Source organism: Peromyscus leucopus, chromosome 1, assembly GCF_004664715.2.
Source record: "Peromyscus leucopus breed LL Stock chromosome 1, UCI_PerLeu_2.1, whole genome shotgun sequence".
NCBI classification, from domain to species: Eukaryota; Metazoa; Chordata; class Mammalia; order Rodentia; family Cricetidae; genus Peromyscus; species Peromyscus leucopus.
In genome coordinates, this window is record NC_051063.1 from 62,026,005 (window position 1) to 62,044,230 (window position 18,226).

General features: G+C 53.5%; 1 long non-coding RNA gene across 1 annotated transcript; it reads left to right on the forward strand.

Annotated features, from left to right (window-relative positions):
• Positions 1-1,293: 1,293 nt before the first annotated feature.
• On the forward strand, positions 1,294-15,185 carry LOC119088614. The gene is made up of 3 exons (XR_005092270.1): positions 1,294-1,610; positions 14,275-14,479; positions 14,980-15,185. It is a non-coding gene; the product is annotated as an uncharacterized LOC119088614 (long non-coding RNA).
• The last annotated feature ends 3,041 nt before the right edge of the window (positions 15,186-18,226 follow it).

Genomic DNA, 18,226 nt, shown 5'->3' on the forward strand with positions numbered 1-18,226 from the left:
CCACCTGCCGGCCAGGGTTCCTGCAAAACCCTGACAGCTGAGGAGTCACACCTTCCCGACTCTGGTTGTCATTAGCTGCTCCTGGCGGGAGGTGGAGGGGTGGAGGCTTGGCCCCACAGCCAGCAAGGATCGAGGCTCACGTGGGGCCACCTGGACCTCATTATTCTTAAGTGGTCCAGTCTGAGCTTGGGGAGAGCGGAGAGAAAGCTGCCCCACCCCCACACTTCAGCCAGCACACTGGGGCCCTTCTGCCGTGATGGAGTGCTTACCCCAGAAAGAAATCCACAGAGGGCTGGGCCCCAGAAGATAGACTGAAGGACTTTGCTGGGAAGGGGCTGAGCAAGACAAAAGGAATTTGGGGCTAAGGTGGGACAGTAAGTAAGGTTCCCTGTCTTTCCCAAAGGTGACCTGGGATATTTAAGAACAAGGCCATCCCCATCATCACCCTGTTACTGACAGGTAGGAAGGGTTTAGAGCATTTTCCCCACAGGATTACCTAAGAAAAAGCCCTTTCCCCCTGCTGAACCCCTGTTCACAAGCAGAAGGATGCCTCCAGAGAGGCCCCTAACCAATGATGGCAGTGGAATGGTATTAAGGGGGCCAGAAAAGGGGTAGCACAACATGGAACCCAAGACCCTTTTTCATCTGTTCTCTGGCTCAGGCTATATCCCCAAGATATACCCCCAGCAGCCATGGACAATCTCAGTCTACAAGAGAGCAACTTGGTTTCCATGTAGGAAGGGTAAGCTTGGCTCCCAGACCAGTTCCCAGATGGAAGCTTCCATTTTGATCAAGCAGTGACTATCATGTGGGTGGGAAAGCGGACCTCTATCAGTGTTCAGAATCTGGGGTAGATGGTTAAGCAGAGCCATTGGCTCTTGACTCAAGCCTGCTATTCTTTTGAGACTATCTTGGACATCCATATTGAGAGTCCCTTTATACCTCCTTGTACGCAGGAGCTGGGACCAGCCTCTCTCTCTCCCCTCCTGTGCAGCCACAGGAATCTGCAAGGGGCTGCTAGAGGGAAGGGAAGCAAGGGTGCAATGGGTAGGGCAGGGTGGGGCAGGGCGGAGCCGGGCATCTGTGGGAGGCTGACCTGAGCAAGGGGACATTGGCGGACCGCTGGCATCATCACCTTCACGTTTTGACCCACTGGGTGAATATACACTAAATGAAGCACAAATTAGCACAGCCAAGGGAGAGTCAATTGTGTCCCTTCTTCTTAATCCCTTTGGCTTAGGGTTTCCCCAGCCTGGACAGACTGTCCGAGGGGAAGGCTGCCCAAGGGCACTCGGGCATCCGTCCGGGGACATTCAGGCAGTGACCAATCCCAGGCCGCCCCGCAGTGTGCCCTGAACTGTGGGCCTTTTCCCAGCCGGCCACTGTGGGGGAGCAGCCACTGTGGGTCCCCAGGTCTTAGAGAGATGATCAAGGATGGGGCAGGGATGGAGATCAGCATGAAGCCATATCATGGCTAGAAGAACATGAAGGCCACGCAGAAGGACATCCCTCAGAACTAGACCTTCTCTCTCACCTTCCAGCACCAAAGCCAAAGACCACTACAGCTCAGCTCGGCCACCATCACATCTTGGCTGACCAGCTCAGGACAGGTCAGTATCAAGATGTTCAGGATGGATCTCTGGGAGCTGAAGACAGTAAGCCCTCAATGAATCTTGGGCTCTGGTCCCAGCACTGGAGGTCCAGGTAGGGGCCCAATGGGGGTCTCTGAGGACTTGAGGGCTCACCCAGGGGCCAATCAAGGCTGAGCATCCTGTGGAAGACAATTGCCTCCCTGAGATGATCACAAAGGAGGCAGTTACCAGTATCCAACTTTGTCGGCTGCAGGTACCGGTAACTTCTCCTGCAGAGGGGGTACCCTCCCCACCAGCCCCCATCATATCTGGGTCTGGAGGGTCTTGTCCTGGCCCTAGGGGCTCCTCCCACATCAGGATGTGGCCCCAGCCCCATCTAATTCCATTTCTTCCCTTCCTCCTGCCTTGCCTGGAGATACAGAACCGAGGGGCCGCTCCCAGCCCCCAGTCTCAGAAGTGTGCCCCTCTGAGCAGATAAGCCTGCCTGAACCCGGGACAAGTTAGCTGCCCCCACTGATCTGCTCTGAAGGCCAACTGGCCTTGGGATAAGCAGATCTCATCCGGAAAGAGCCTTGTTCCCCTCACCCTAATCCCCCCGGCCCCTCGAGCCCAGCGGGCTGGGAGCTTTGACCTAAGCAAATAATTAGTCCAGAGACTGGAAGGCTCAAGGGGATCGAAGTCAGGAATCTGATCTTTGTTCCCTGCCTTTATCCTTCCTACCCTTCCCCCTTTAGGTCTTGAGATAACCAGCAAGCCTTTTTTCCTTCTTTCTTTCTTTTCTTTTCTTTTCTTTCTTTCTTTCTTTCTTTCTTTCTTTCTTTCTTTCTTTCTTTCTTTCTTTCTTTCTTTTTCTTCTTCTTCTTCTTCTTCTTCTTCTTCTTCTTCTTCTTCTTCTTCTTCTTCTTCTTCTTCTTCTTCTTCTTCTTCTTCTTCTTCTTCTTCTTCTTCTTTGCTTTCTTTAGACACTCTCCAGCAAAAGCTAGCAGAAATGGGTGGGCTGGCACCTCAGTCCACACCAGAACCAATGCATAGAGAGCAGAGAGAGCTATGGTATAGGGGACCAGCCAGTGGGGACAAGATGGGACCTCATCAACTGAGGGAACTGCAGAACTAACTTGTGTGCAAGGAACCTCCCAGAGTGTGGCAGGGAAGAGGGACCAGCCTAGGTTCCTAGATCCTCGTCATGCCTCATCTTGACCAGGTCCCTTGAGATGAGGCCTTCCTCATCTAAACATGATTCTTCCAGGTCTCAACCAGCCATGGGCAGACTCAATCCCACTACCTTGAGACCCCTTTTCCCTCTTATCTCCCCAAGCCTTTTAGGTGGGACTTCCAGGAGAGGAAAGTGGGTCCCAGGAGCCCCCAGCTCAGGTCCATCTATCCTACCTTGCCCCATACCAGTAGACAATTACCTTCTACCACCCCGCAAGACACAGGTAACTCTTTGCTTCTTGAACTTGCTAGCCTTGTGTCTTGGTGTCTGGTACAGGGCACTCTGGCTACTGGCTGCTCAGCATTCCAGGTTCCAGGCTGGCTGAGGGTCCCCACTACCTCTATCCTTGAAGACACATGGTCATTAAAAAAGAAAAAGAAAGGTGCCCATCTTGGTGGTGGCTCTGACAAGGACAGAACACTTTCTCCTCTGGACAAATTTGGGAGTTCTCTCCATCTTGCTATAAGAATGTCACCCTCCCCTAAAGCTACCTCTTGGGTCCAGGGATGGCACCGCATTCTGCAGCCTATTTCTCTCTTTTAGTCTGTTTCTACTTTTACTCTTCCCAGAATCCTTCTCTTAGGTGTTCACTTGGCTCCTGTAAAGGCCGTCCATCTTCCCCAAGTACTCTCACCTGATGGGCCAGCCCAGGCCCCATCAATCCAACAGCCCCTCTTTCCTTTCTCCCTGGGGTTTTCTATTTCCTCTTGGTCCCTCCTCACATGATAGCAGGAGGGGCAGAAGGAAGATGTTGGCCCAGGAGACTCTGGGCCAGAATATAATGGCTTGGAGACTTCCTTGAGGGGATGGACCCAGGGGAAGGAGAACAGTGTTTGCCATGTGAAAAGCTTAGGAAAAGGCTTCATCCAGCACCACAGGAGCTCAAGAGAGATGGGGACAGTCTTGCCGTGGAGCTGGCCAGAGTAGTATGTGGGTTCCCTAGTCCTGGGCTCAGTGTGAACAGAGAGAGAACCATGCACCACCCTTAGAATAATCACTAAGAATGGACCGGCATTGCTTCACCTTGAAAGCCACTGCCTTTGTTATGGTATGGTCACAGAGTCCCACTGTACCCCAAAGACCCACAATAGCACTGAACTTTGGACTTGTAGCTGGCCATGGACATTTTTTGATGCCTCAAGGGAGATGGATTCGAGGTCTAGAATCAACCCAACCACTACACCAGGACTACCAAGGTCTTACTTGAACAAGAGACTCCCATCCCAAGAGGTGCTGCAGCCAGGCTCCAGATCCCACATCTGGGGCTGGAGCATGTCTAGGGTGCCCTTCTTCCTGGACTTGCCTGCCCCCGCTGGAAGAGAGAGGAAACAAGCTGCTCCTGGATGGAAGGTGCTCCAGCCATCTTGCCCTTCACGGGCCTTCAGGAGGGTTGTGTGGGTAAGAAGGTCAGGGAAAGGCAGAGGAGAAGGTGAAGGCATTTCAATGCGCGGAGAGGAGGCCGGATGCTGCAAAGGTACGGAGGAAAAAGGACAAATATGGCTGCGTCTGGCACACAGTGGCCTGGGTAGTTGCTGGCCTTGGCCAACTCTGCCTCTGAAAAAGTGCCGTGCCTCACTGGCCAACCTCTGACTGCTACATGTGAGATTTGTGGACAGTGCTGACCAGCTAAGCCCTATGGGCCAAGCCAGGCTCCAAGGGACAGGAAGGAGCTCACTGCTCAGTGCCTGGCCTCGGGCACTGCCGAGCCGTCTCCCATTTCCAGGGCACCTGGGGACGGGCAAGGCCTGGATGCTCAGTCGGGCTACTGACTGTCACCGGGGGAGAAGGTTAAACATCTCCTCTCCTCTCCAATGCCTCTACCCTGATCACTTAGCTACTTTCCCACTTTAGCTTCCAAGGCCTTGAAAAGCACATCTCTTAGGAGCTGACAGGACGAATCCTCCACATTACACTCCAGCCCCAGCAACACACTGTCCTTCAGTGCTTACTCATGGAAGAAAGCTGCATTTCAGGGCCAACTAGCTCCTTCCAGGAGGACAAGGGTGGGACTAGGCAATCCCACCCACCCCAGTCTGGCAGGGAGGGGGGGCTATGGGGTAGCTGAAACACTGAGAACTGGCAGGTAACAGGCAAATGGAGAAGCCATGCCTGCGCTCTTAGCTGCCTTCTCTGGCCATAGGTATCATCCTCTGGGATTCAGAAGTACGGATGGACGCTGGCTGGCTGGGAGTCATGGGTTAGGGGACAGCCAGGTTGGGCATGGATGTCTTTTTGAGACTCAGAGAAAGGGAATCACTGTGAGAGGAGAGGGGCCGGAGGTAATCATGGTTCTGCTAATTTACAGATGTCTTTTCCCCAAGGCTGCACCTCTCTCCTTGGGGGGAGGGGGGTGCTGTTGGTGGAGGGAGCTTGGACCCGATTTCAGTAATTCCCCGACGAAATTATAATATGGAGCAGAAAGGGACCCTCCAGCTGCTCATCAAAATGCCGAAAACAACAAATAAGCTGAGCAAGGGACTGGGTGGCTTTGAAGTGTTGTTCTCTTGGCTGGGTAGGCAAATCCCTGCAGTCTCGTGTAGGGTTTGCCAACGGGGCCCATGGGGGCTTTAAGGGACTGGGAAGGTGTCAAGGTACTTGCAGGAAGACTAGGGGCCTGTGGACTAGGACAAAGGCAGCGAGCTACTCGTCCAGTAGCAATGGGGAGGGAGGTAAGGACAGATGTGAGAGACTGGGCAGGGACAAGGTCCACTCAAGGGCCTAGAAAATCAGGACAAGTGCAGGAGCCTGAGGTCCAGGGGCAAAGTTGGCAGGGACCCACACAGCCCGGACTTGAGGCGCCAAGGCTGAGGTTTCTGACAATAGGGAGACTGGGAGGCAGCTCTGCTTAGAACTGGGGTGAGCTGGACCTGGTGCACAGCCCAAACAGTGCCCTGCCCCCACGCCTCAGCCTCCTGCCTGCCTGCCCTCCCACCCGCTTGGGCCTTCTGGATTCCATCAGGTACCACAGCAATCTGGCTGTGACAATAATGAGGCAGGCTGGGGTCAGCAGGGTGACCTTTCATGGCCCCAATGTTTGGAAATCCCCAAATCAAAATGACCCAACAGACAAGCTTGAGAGTAGATTTCCCAAGTGGCCCCTTCAATTACCAAGAGAGGAAAACAGCAGGCCCCAGCCATTACCAATCTTTGCAGACGGGATAACTCCGGCCCAGAGAAGTCCCAAGCAGGCATGCCCAGCTTTCAGCAAAGGGGGAACCAGGCTGCCTAGAAACTGCACACGCCAAGCAAGAGACCAGTGGAGGGGTGCATGATTGAGGGGCCCAGCGCCCACGGTTCTGTAGACTGTGGCACCCACCTGTAGGCCAGAGCACATACGAGTGTGGGGCAGAATGGAGGCCATGAAGGGGTTAACTTATAATAGCTCAGGGCCGGGGACACCAAGGGCTGAGTGAGGCAGGATTGCAGGATAGCCACCCCCAGCCCAGAGTTTCGTGAGCCAACATTCTTCTTTTGTGTCCTTCCTCTCCAGGTGTTATTTGAAAAAAAAAAAAAAAACACACTTCAAACTTCATACAAAAAAGCTTCACGCTGAAAATTTAATGTAGAAACCCTGTAATCGCTTTTCCAGAGATAAGACACGGCCAGGAGGGGAACCCGATCCCTGTAACACAGAAAGCAGTCAGGGAGGCAGGGCCTGAGGCGGTGAGGCACAGGCTGCGGGGTTGGGAGTGGGGGTGGGGGGTAGGCAACAGCAAGAAGGCCACTTTGGGGGCACATCCACAATAGGGACACTTGAGCCTTCTAGAAGGCTATTGGCCTTCTGTGTACACAGTCGCTCCTTCTTTGGGCAGGACCCTTCTGCCCCAGGGAGCTCAAGTTTCGAAATGACGCCATGGCCTCTTGACCAGCAGCCTCAGAGACTAATTTGGGGTCCTGAAAGGCTCAGGTTGGGAACAGCTAAGCTGCGAAGGGCAGCTAGGCCAGCAGGGTGTATGACCTCGCATGCCAATGTCCTGCTGCCTTCTGGTCAGCAGCGCCACCATTAGTAAAGACTTGTGGACGCCATGCTCCCGCTGCCCCTACCCACCACATGGCCCTGGGTGCTCATAGTCCTCTGACCCACCAAGGCTTGGGTTGTAGACGTAGGAGACCAAGAACTGCCTTATCCCTAGGCGTTGAGCCTCCAAAGACAAAGAACCTAAAACTCCTGCCTCTTGCGTCAGCCCCTATCTCCTGTGAGCAGACCCAACTCGTCTAGGTTGTTCCCCACCCAGAAGAAAAATATCAGAAAACAGGCTAGGAGCGCACAGAGCCTGAGACCTCCCTGCCGGGAAGGTATGGGGTGGGGGTGGGCTGCTCCGGCGGGGCCCTGGGTGTGTTTGCGCCAGACCTGCAGTTCTGCAGCTACATTCCATGGGTGGGGGCGGAGGAAGGCGCCATGTGGAACCAACTGGCCTGGCTTGGGGGCAGGAGGCCCCCCAAGCAGTGAGCCCAGCTGGGCATGCCTCTACTGCCCCCTTCAGGTGGCCCAAGGCTCAGGACCAGCTCCTCCAGAGACCCCGCTGAGTACTCTTGATGGAGACTCGGGCCCCCCAACAAATGGGATCCTATGTCTAATAGAAGGAACCAGGACACAGAAACCTCTGGGGCAGTGGGGTGCTGTTCTTTGAATAGTCCCAGACCCTCCAGAATTCAGTGGGTAGGGGCTGGGGATACAGCTCCATAGGTAGAGTGATTGCCTAGAATATATGAAACCCTAGGTTTGATCTCCTGCACTGCATAAACTGGACATGGTGGCACATGCCTGGAATCTCAGAACCGGAGAGGTGGAAGCAAGAGAATGTGATGTTCAAGGCCATCTTCAGCTATCTAACAAGTTCAAAGTCTGTCTCAAAAATGAAACAATAAAAACCAAAGAACTTGGGGTGGGGAAAATACCATATAGCTCTCTATATGACCCCAAGATCTTGGGAGCCCTAATCTCTACCTTGGGGGTAGGGTCACACTCACCCAAGCCCCGCACAGACTCCCCCATAACCCCACATGACATACTAACTTGGGCGGGTTGGGCAGGAAAAGGCAGGGCACACATGGCCAAGCAGGACTTCCACAAACCCAGTACCCATTTCTCCCAAACTTGGCTATGTCTCTCTTGTCATCCACCCCACCGAGAAGACATCATCGGCCTGAGGCTACTGTTTGCCTGTCCCTCTCAGGGTTGCCAGGACAACGATACAGAGACCCAAGAAGGAGTCATATCTCAGAGGTGACCGAATGGTGCTGGAAGCCCAGTGCCAACGTCAGGTGCCCTGTACCCTCTTAGGACTCTCATACCCTGGCCCCAACCCTCCCAGACCCACCAAGAATATTTCATGAGCTCCATAGGCAAGCACGTGGTGGCTCAGTATGCCAGACTAAGTCCGCCAGACTGGCGCCAGCTCTTAAGCCCCATGTCCCCACCTGGTCACCCTGTCCTTCTTTGGAACCTCTGGCCACTTAACTCTCAGGTCCAGTTTCCCAAATGGGAGCACCCTGACCTTTTCCTCTATGTCCCCACAACTCCACAAAGAAGGGTGTTTGTATCTGGTACCCCTATCTACAACGCTTCTCTATATCCTGGGGTCTTCCGAGTCTTTAGTCCCCATAGTCATTCATTGCAGTCAGTGGGTAGGGACCCTAGGGTGGGAAGAAGAGCTTGGGAGGAAGCAGGCACATGTAAGGAACATTGCCCTGTTTGATATCCAGGTCATGAGTGCGACAGCATGCCTGGAGAACTAGGTGACCCTCTCAGTCCCTTTCTGGGGACCCTGCAGGTTTTATAGCATGGGGGTCCCAAGAAATAGCCCCTGAAATCTCCCAGTGTCTGGCAATGAGAAGCATCGTTCTGACTGGGGCCATGTTGATGGACAGGAACAACTGTGAACACTCCAAGGGACACTTGTATTTCAGCAGAGGGCGGCTGGGGCGGGCTTCCCACCATCTCGAGGGCCATCCGATATTTTCGGATAAAGGACATTCCTGGCATCCTTCATCACCCTCCTTGGGCAGCTGTTGGCTCCTTTTATCCCAGCACAAGTGGCCATGTCCTCCTCAAACCCCAAAGGAGGCTCGGAACACATACTTTTCCCGTTATGTACCGGTCGAGGGGCCAAGGAGGATTTAGCTCGGGTGAGGCCCAGCAGGCAGGGGATGTTCTGGGAGGTGAAGACAGGCCCAAATGGGGAGAACAGCTGCTCCTAACCCCAGAGGGCCTGCTGAACCTCGAGCCTGGGATTTATTTTTAGGAGGCCCCCCTTCCAGAATGTAGGCTGCCTCAAACCCAAGGACACAGAGACAAACTCAGAATGTTCACACATCGGGGTACCCCAGTATCTGAACAGCCCCTCAAATCCAAGAGTGCCCAGTGGGTTGTCTGGCTCTAGTCTCTGGGACAAGTGGGCCAGTCCTTTGGGTATAGTTTCCAGTGGTACATTCATTCACAACCACACCTTAGCATGAGCCCCAATGTCCCCTGAACCCCCAGACCCAGGCCAGTTGCTCCTTCCCCTGAGATGTGCATAAGCCATTCATTTAAGTCCGCTCAGCTGAGTATGTAGTATGGGAAAGTCAGAGTTTTGCAGTCAGGGTACCTATGTCCCAACGATAGGACCTCTGGAGGCTAAGGAAGGGGACACCTTCTAGGAGAGAGTCAAGTGACAGAAGTATGGAGAACATCAGGGTGAAGCCCCAAAGCCACACAAGAGACCCAGCAGAACCCTAAGACCTCCATAGGGTCCCTGCCAGCTTCAGAACAATGATATTGCTTCAACATGGGACCCTTCTAGTTACCTCCAGCTCAGTGAGTTTGCTTTTGGGGCCAGGCGTAGTGTTGTGGAATGCCTTAGGACCTGGGACCCTCCTTCAGGAAGCAGGATGTCCCAGGGGTCTGAATAGGCCTTAAGGATTGGACTTTACAGCTCTTCCAAAGTCCACCATCCTAAGAATAGAATCACTCCAACTGGCATGTCAGTTGGTCTTGGTGACTGGGCAGGCTGGCCACGCCACCTCGTGGTCGGGGTCTGGGCCGGCACAAAGGGAGGCTCCCTTTCCATGCCAGCAGGAGCAGTGCCAGCTCTGAGGAGCAGTTTGTCCATGAGATGCCCATGCCTGGCCACATTCTGCCACACCGTGGCCATTGGGAGGAAGGGACAGGGACCAGGCTTGGCAGGGAGGCATTGAGGCTTTGCCTAACTCCTGGATCCACTGGGACAGAGGACAAAGGCTAGGCATTAAGGGAATGGGAATCCTGGGAATGGATCACCCTATTATTTTTCTTCTGCCAGCCAGGACCCCATGTGGCTGGCATTACAACACCACATGTTTTGTTTTATTTTGGTTTCAATAATACTGGGGATTGAACCTAGGGTCTGTTATATGCCAGGCAAGTGATCTACTAACTGAGCTACATGCCCGGCTTATAACATGCTCTTTTGTAATTACTGTTGTTTATTGTTTTGTTTTAAGACAGGGCCTCATGTCTTCTAAGCTGGCTTTGAAATCACTATGAAGGTGAGGCTGGCCTTGAACTCTTGATCCTTGTGTCCATCTCCCAGGTGCTGGGATTACTGGCCTACTTCACCATGTCTGGCCTTCATGACACATTTTATACAAAGAAGAACCTCACAGTCATAAGGCCAGCAGCTTAGAGTGGAAACTGGACTCTTGACTTAGGCCATGTTTCCCTTCTAGAAGCCCCCCTGTCTACTCTTGACCCCCAACAGCCCAAATGTTCCCTGGAGCAATGAGTGCTCCATGACTAGATTTTGGCTGTTGTCTGTTTTATTTTCTTTAGTTTTTTGAGGTGGCAGTCCCACTATGTAGCCCAGACTGGCCTTGAACTTTCTAAGTGTGGGGCTCATAGTTGTGTGAAATGCTCACTTTGTGACTGCTGTCTACTAGACACTAGAAGCAAGGTCAGGGGTGGGGGAATAAGGGGGTGTCATTCCCACCCTTGTGGGCACCTAAGGTGTTCCATAAACTTTCATAAGAGCCTTTAGGCCAGATCCCCCATGTATCCTCAGAAACTGAGAGATGACAAGCCGAGGAGCGGCAAGATGGGAGCCCAGAGGGCCACCCTGAAATGCTCAAAGCTTCAGGAGGTAATCTGTGCCCCAGTGAATGGTCCAGTGGGGAGCGGGGAAGGGGCTGGACTTTCTCATCCAGCAAAGGCAAAGCCCAGAAACAGCAGACCCTGTCTGTGCCTGCCGCCTGGCCGGCTTTCCTAATGAGCTGTTTCCAGGCCCTTTGATCTGGGGCTTTAACGACACCCCCTACCCAGGAGCCTCTCATCCTGCCTGCAGCCTGCACAAGGCTTATTATCCAGACCCGATGACCTGACCGGCCTGGGACCAGCCTGGCTGCCACCTGGGGTGGACACTAAGGGCTCTTGTTCCCTTGTGGGGGAGGATGGTTCCTTTTGGGTCCAGGGAATGGGCTGTGAGGATAGATTGTCCCCAGAGTCACCTGGGCATCTCTATGCCTGAAGTTGGATTCTCTGACCAATGTCCTCTTTACTTCTCATCATTTAGGGCCTGCTGGGGACTTTCACAGACACATACAATGTAGCCCAGGTCTGAGGGCTCTTCACTCATTTGAACAGTACACTCCATTGGAGCTTGGGGGCTAGAGGTCCGATCCCCAGTATCCTGCAGGCCAGCCCCTTGTTCTCTCCTGGAGCTTACTCAGAGTAACTGCTGGGTCAGCAGCCTCTTGTCCACTTCCCAAGACTGTCTGTCCATCGGGCAGAAGCTTCCCCCTTCATCATGCCTCTTCCTGGGCAGACTGTCACTCTGGTTGGCTCCTTTGGTCTTTGCAGCCATCTTGATCTCCTCTGGCCATGGCTGTGCCTCAAGAAGCAGTGAGCCACCCCAGGCTGGGCAAAGTAAGCCTTTGGAACTCATGGGGACTGAGTAGGACCAGCTGTCCCTGATGGGGGTGGTAAGCATGGAGTGAGACCTGAGCTGAAGGGTCTCACTGTTTGAGGTGACCCTCCCCCCAGGGCATCCCTCAGTCACTTGTGAACACACTTAAACACACACTGGCGGGAAACGAGGCCTCTGTGCACTGGTCTCGGCCCTCCCCCTTTCTGGCAGCAGGCTTGGAGTTTTATGAGTGCCACAAATCAGGTGTCACACAGTTTGGGGCTGACATGGTTTTTATAAGAATTATTTAAGGCCCCAGCCGCCACTGAGGTCCCAGGGAGGACTGGGGTAGGGAACGTCCAGCTGTTTGGCCCATGGAATTCCAAACACTTCATAAAGTAAAGGTAGAAAGTGAAACGGGGGGGGGGGTTCCCCAAAACTGCAAGGGCCAAGCTCATGTTCTCAGTCCTAAGGGCCAGCCCGCAAGGCCCTGGTTCTGAGCTCTAGCAGGAAAGTGAGAGCCATGGAGTTTGAGAATTTGCCCCACTAGCCCCCAGCAACACCCTGAAGTATCCCACCCCCAGGACATTCTTTGAGTTCTGGGGACAGAAGTCAGACCCCCTCCTAGTGATCTTTCAAATTTCCATTATCTAGGTTCAATGGGCAAACTTCTGCAGGTCTGGTCTGTGCCGGGGACTCAATGGTGCACCCCAGTTTTTGCAGGCTTGATCTAATAATTCAGCAGTTCTTAACCCGTGGGTCACAACCATCAGAAAACCCAAATTTCCGATGATCTTAGGAACTGAGACCCTGTTCAGGAGCAAAATTACCGTTCTGAAGTAACAATGAAGTACTTTCACTGTTGGGGCCATCACAACATGAGGAACTTTATTAAAGAGTCACAGCGTTAGGGAGGTGGAGAACCACTGCACCAAGTGTTATACAATGTTTGACTGATGAATTGAACTAGTTAAGAGCAGCCCTGAAAGGTTAGTTAAAGAACCAGCGGTTAGTAGAGGGATGGGAGGGTGGGTAGCCCTAGGTATCCAAGCACATATATATATACACCCTGGGAGAACTGCTGGCCTTGCACAAGGAAGCATGAGCAGAGAGAAATAGACACAAAGACTCCCCCATCACACAGCAGTTTCTGTTCTAGTGTCCAAACTGCACCCCGCTGCCCCACTCCCCACACACACAGAGCAACTTGTCCCAGTGATGTTGGGCACACGGCACTGCTCCTCACAGTTGGTGCTAGCACCCACAAAGGCTAAGGAGCAGACCCCGTGGCAGGGAAGGAAAAGGTGGGCTCAAAGATGCCAGGGGACCAGGGCCGGGGGCTCGCCCATGAGAAGGACGACTATCCGCTGCCTTAAATATAGCCAGAGAAAGGAGGGAACAATTCTGCCTATCACAGGCCCTGAACTAGGCCTGGCCTCAGGAGAGCTCGTGAGTTCCTGGTACCTCTGTGGCCCTGTGTGATGCAGGGAGCCAGCTGGGAAGTGGCGGCCCGGAGTGGATGTTACAGTTAGATTCGGCAGGCTCACCACCTTCCCCGCCGAGCTTCACAGAGGCAGCCTCTGCCCCAGAGCCCCCGTCTTTACAGAACACGCCGCGGTGGTGAACACACACAACTCCAGTACAGGCGGACAGAGGTGCCATCTCGCCTCACACCATGACTTGTATGTAGGGGCTGTGAACTCTTCAACGTCTCAGTCCTCTCGGAAAGGGAAGGCGATGTGGTGGTCTAAGGCACGTCTGAAGACATGGCAGGGTGAGGAGGGGACGGTTTAGTTCAGGGGGAACCTCCAGGGCCCCAACCCTACAGAGGCTGACCACCTGATGAAGTAGGAGGTGGCAGAGAGAGGGTGAGCGTACAGGGCAGGGACTGGTCTGGCGTGGGGAGGAGTGCAGGGACCAGGGCCGCTTCCTTCATCGGCGGGAACAGCAGAACTCCAGCACCCTCAGAGGCTGGAGCCAATCAAAGCCAGATGTGGCAGCAACAGAAAAACCTTATTTACAAAGAAATAATGAAGCCTTTTGGGGGATTGGTGCTGGGGGGTGAGCTCAGACGGGGGGGGGGGACCAATGCAGACACGAAGCAGGTTCCTCATGGGCAGGACTGGAGGTGGTGCTGCTGCTCCAAGGCCCGGGTGAAATGGGGGTCTGTCGGTCCCTTAGTGGCCTCACTGCTGCAAGGCTGAGCTGGTGGGAGCAAGCGAGGTCCCCGGGGGAGGCCTTCTCCCTTCGTCTCTGGAAACTCTATGCCTGAGGGTGGAGCAGGGGCAGAAAGTGCTAGAGGGAAAACTGTAACAACCCCCCCACCACCACCACCACAAAAGAAAGGCAGCACCACCACCACCACAAAAGAAAGGCAGCACAGGCCTTGCCCAGAGTCCCGAAAACTGGGTAGAGGCACAGTGCAGGTAATTCTTTGTCTGTATGTGTATGTGTGTGTGGAGAGAGATGTCAAGCCTTTTTTTTTTTCTTTCGGGAGGCTCTTTCATTGGGACTTGGGGCTCTCCGATTAATTTAGCCAGTCCCCAGGTATCCTGCTTCCTCAGCACTAGGAATACAAGCATGTTCTATGGTGCCTAACTTTTTACAGGGTTCCAAGGGAGCTAACGCAGACCCTCATGTTCCACAGCAAGTACTTTATACCCACTGAGCCACCGTCAGAAGAGCAAGGGTAAGGACCTGTGTGTCCATCAGCTGCTGCCTCTTCAACCTTGCACAGAAATCCTGCTATCTCCTGAGGCTTGAGCTCAGAGTGATGCCTGAGGAGGCCCACAACGGGAGCAGCCTCTGGGACGGTGAGCACAAGCCTGGAAACAAGGGTGGGGGTCAGGGAAGGGACCGTGTTCACAGGACAGCCAGCATGTCCACTGGGACCAAGGAATAAAAACACGTGTCCACACACAAATTCAAATAGCAGCATCAGTCACAAGGGTCAGATGGTTGAAAAAAACTTAGGAGCCCACTAAGTCACAAACAGAATGGTAGTCCACCCATACCACAAAGTATCACCCAGTCCCGAAAAAGGAAGGAAATCCTGTCCTCTGCCACAGACTAGATGGACCTTGAAGGTACTGTTTGAAGATAGGAACCAGCCACAGGAAAGACAGATCCTCTGTATTGCCATTCACATGATGTTCCTAGAATGACCACATCCACACGGACAGGAGAAGGTAAGATGCAGGGCCAGTGGCTGAGGAGGGTAATGGAGGGGCACAGCTAAGGGGTGAGAGTTTGTGGGAATGTGCGTAACTCTGGCAACACATTCAAAGCCACTGAATCACATACTGACGTTCAGTCCGTGCAGGACAAAGCACAACTCGGGAAAGCTGTTTAAAGCCAGAAACAATGGGACTGGGGAGACAACGTTCAGCAGGTAAAGCCACCTGCCACCAAACCTGATGAGCTCAGTGTGATCCCCTGGAAGCAGAGAATGGACTCCTGAAACTTGTCCTCTGATCTCCACACCCCTTCACACATAATAAATGAGTAAATAGAATTTTACTGTGTTTTCAAGAGTTTTAATTTTGTGTCTATGTGTGCATCTGTATGGTGCCCATAAGAGAAGCCCTGTACAGCTCCGGGGCTCTGGATCCCCCCGGAGCTGGAGCTGTCTGCTGGGGTGAGCAGCCTGTTATGAGTGCTAGGAACCGAACCCAGGTCCTCTACAAGAACAGTGTATGCTCCTAACGGCTGCGCCATTTCTCCAGTCCAATCAATGTAATTTAAAATAAAAGGCAAACATTGATGTCCCAAGGCCAGCTCTCTCCTGCCCAGGGTAACAAAATGAGGGGACAGCCCTCTCACCAGACCCGAGAGCACCCTGCCCTCATCCTCTGTACTAACCTGCTGGCATGCCACCCACTTTCTGGGGTTCGTAGTTGTCTCTGCAGTCCCTCTCTCCTGCCCTCACATTCAGCTGATGTTATTAGAATCGCCAGGGTGGGGTATGTGCACCTTCTTTGAGGGTTATTTAAGAGAAAGGGACACTGAGTCACAGGGAAGCCAGTTCCTGGAGCCCTTACCCAGGGACAGAGAAGGGACACTGAGTCACAGGGAAGCCAGTCCCTGGAGCCCTTACCCAGGGACAGAGATGAACTTGCTAAGGCACTGGCTGGTCTTCCCCTCCTGATCCTTCAGATGGGGAGAGGGACCTGGGGTCGAAGAGGAGACACCCAGCCTGTTCCTCTCAGAGAACAATGTGTGCCTGGGGTTGTAGGCAGCCTCAGACGGGGCCCTTGCCCTGACTTCCAGAGCAACCCATCCCAGGCCACAACCTGTGGACTTCTCCTCAGGCCACATCCATGGTGTGGTAAGCAAGGCTGGGCTTTTCTGCCAGTTCTGGTAGCCAGACAAGAAACACTCTGGGAAGATGAGCCTCACAGGCCCAGAGGGGCCAGCAGGGCACCTGGACACCAGAGGGGGATACAGAAGCTTTGAGACTCCTTGAGTGACTGGGGCAGGCCATCTCCTTAAGCTCGACCAGACAGGCTTCCTCTCTGGGGTTGTTCACGAGGTGTGCGTGTATGTGTGCATGTACACTTGCACACGGCCGGCTGTAGCAGCTCACCCCAGCCTTCTGTCACCCTGTCCTGAGCATCCCCTCTGGGGCTGAGTCTGTGAGGTTACAGGAGTTTAGAAGGGCCCCCCCACCCCACCCCGTGAGGCCCTGCCCTTACGCAGCTCCTCTAGAATTAGTAGGCTGTGTGTACAAGGAGAGGTGGCAAAGGAGTCTGGCAACAAGGAGGAGGTGGCCCTGTCTTCATGTCCCTGGTCACTTACTGACCTAGGCTGTCTTACCCTAGGGGACTTGGCTCTATCCTAGAGTGACTACTGCACCCCAGGGCACCCCAGCTGCCCTACCCAGGGAGCCTCCTGGGCAGGGGGGAAGCAGGCACCAGCAATTGGAGGCCCCTGCCTCCTCCCCTGGCTAGAAGAGTGGGTTGTAGCCTGGGCCTGTGGGGGGTGGGGTGTGTGTGTGTGTGTGTGTGTGTGTGTGTGTGTGTGAGAGAGAGAGAGAGAGAGAGAGAGAGAGAGAGAGACTGAGACTGGGGCAAAGCTGGTGGGGGGACTGAGGCAGCCAGCAGGACATGATGAAGAGTGACCTTGGCCCCCAGGGCTGTCTGTGCCCCTGTGGAGATTGTGAACAGTTCCTTGTGCATGCAGCGTGAAAGATGGGATTCCTCCTCCCCCAACAGTGAGGGTCCTCCGTGCCCGGGGCCCCATGAATTATTTCTCTAAGGAAAATACAGTTCTCCTGCCCACTTCCTGACCTTCGCCGTCCTCTAAATCAACACTTGAAGGGTGCTTTTGCTGGCCTTCAGGCTTCACCAGCGTGCTCTCCACCCCCATCCCCCCAGCTCTGCACTCCAGTGGGGGTGGGGCTGAGCACTGACTCCATCTCAGGGGGCCCCAAGCCCTGCTCAGAACCCACAGCCCACAGCCGAGCCACGCTGCAGAGCACAGATTCCAATCCCGGCAGACAGGCGCCCAGAGACAGGAGCAAGATGGCACATGAGCACATGAGTGTTGAGACTGGGCTGTCCCCAGCATTTGGTGATACCATGCAGACTGCTCCCCAAATCTCCAGGCAAACTTCCTCCTTAGAACTAAATTTCACACCAAGACGCACTCATAATCAGAATCACTGAGACAGTCATAATCACAACCACACACATTTAAAAGACACACACACAGAGGCACAATCACACACCCAGAGACAGAGGCAGTCACATCCACACTGATACACAATGACACAGTTTGACACAAAGACACACACACTGACACAGTCACAGACATATAGTCACACTCACACACATACCAACACACACACAGTCAGTCTCACGAACACAACACATGAACACATAGTCATAGTCACACTCAAACACACACGGACACCAAGTCACAGTCACAGAATCGGACACACATGCTCTGAGACACAGTCACACTCTCAGATATAGAAACACACATAATCCGGGACACAGACAGAGATACTTCATTTCCAGACCCGTACAACTAGTCACTGAAGAGACAGACACGCTGATACCTAGACACAGTCACACACAGAGTCACAAACACAAACTGCGGCTTAGTGGCACACTCCTTCAATCTCAGTACTCGGGAAGCAGGGGTACTGAGTTTGAGGCCAGCTTGGTCTACAAAGCAAGTTCCAGGACAGCCAGGGATACACAGAGAAACCCTGTCTTGAAAAACCAAAACCTAAACAACAAACAAACACACAAACTCAGGCATCAATGCTGAAAAACAATCAATAGGCACACACTCTCGAGATTCCGGTCAACACAGCTTAAGGTGCATGACTTTGCTCTTAAAATTCTTGAAAATTACAGCCTGTGTAGGTGTGATGGGTGTGTGGAGGCAGCTGTGCTACCCTACCCTATGTGTGGAAATCAGAGGACAATTTGGTGGCGCCTACTTTGTCTATCCACCTGGGTTCTGGGGATCAAACTCAGGCCTCCAGGCTTAAAGGGAAGTATCTTTATCTAGCAATCAATCCTGCCGGTCCTCTGCGCCTTGTAATCTCT